General features: G+C 60.6%; 1 protein-coding gene across 1 annotated transcript in view; it reads left to right on the plus strand.

Annotated features, from left to right (window-relative positions):
• ITGA9 (integrin subunit alpha 9) overlaps positions 1 to 576 on the plus strand; it is a 324,287-nt gene that overhangs the window by 22,239 nt on the left and 301,472 nt on the right. The gene's annotated exons all lie outside the window — the stretch shown is intronic.

Below are 576 nucleotides of genomic sequence, written 5' to 3' on the forward strand. Positions count from 1 at the left end.
CCCCCCCCCCCCCCCCGGGGCCAGGCCAGCATCCATCCTTGCCTGGACGTTCACTTCCACTCTTGCCCACCTGTGGTTTCCACACTGCGGCCATTCTCTCTCTAAACTGTAAACCAGAGCATGCCACTCACCTGTGTAGACTCCGTCCGCTTCCCTTGCACGTCCACTAAGGTCTGTAAGACCCCGTGGGCCGGCTATCCCCTCTCTGACCTCTTCCCTTCCACCACAGTCCAGCCCAGCCCACCTTCCTTTCCCTCGAGCCTTTAAGCTTTTCTCAGGGGCTTCCTCTGCACCCGATGACCCCTCTCTGGGAACACTCTTTCCTGCACACTCAGCGTGGCTGGCTCGCTCTCCTGTCTCCCTGACCTCCATCCTTCCTACCTTCGGAGTCTGTGTCCCGTAACCCCGGGTCTTTCCTTCCCGGTGCTCAGCACTAGGTACAACCCTTGTTAGTTTACATGTTTGTTTCCTGTCGCTTCCTAGGAGCCTCCTGGGGCTCGCTCCTGTAGGTTGCTAGTGCCCCAAACAGTGCCTGGTGCACAGCTGTGGCGGGGGGGGGGGGGGGGGGGGGGGTTT

This window comes from Crocuta crocuta, unplaced genomic scaffold, assembly GCF_008692635.1.
Source record: "Crocuta crocuta isolate KB4526 unplaced genomic scaffold, BGI_CrCroc_1.0 scaffold541, whole genome shotgun sequence".
NCBI classification, from domain to species: domain Eukaryota; kingdom Metazoa; phylum Chordata; class Mammalia; order Carnivora; family Hyaenidae; genus Crocuta; species Crocuta crocuta.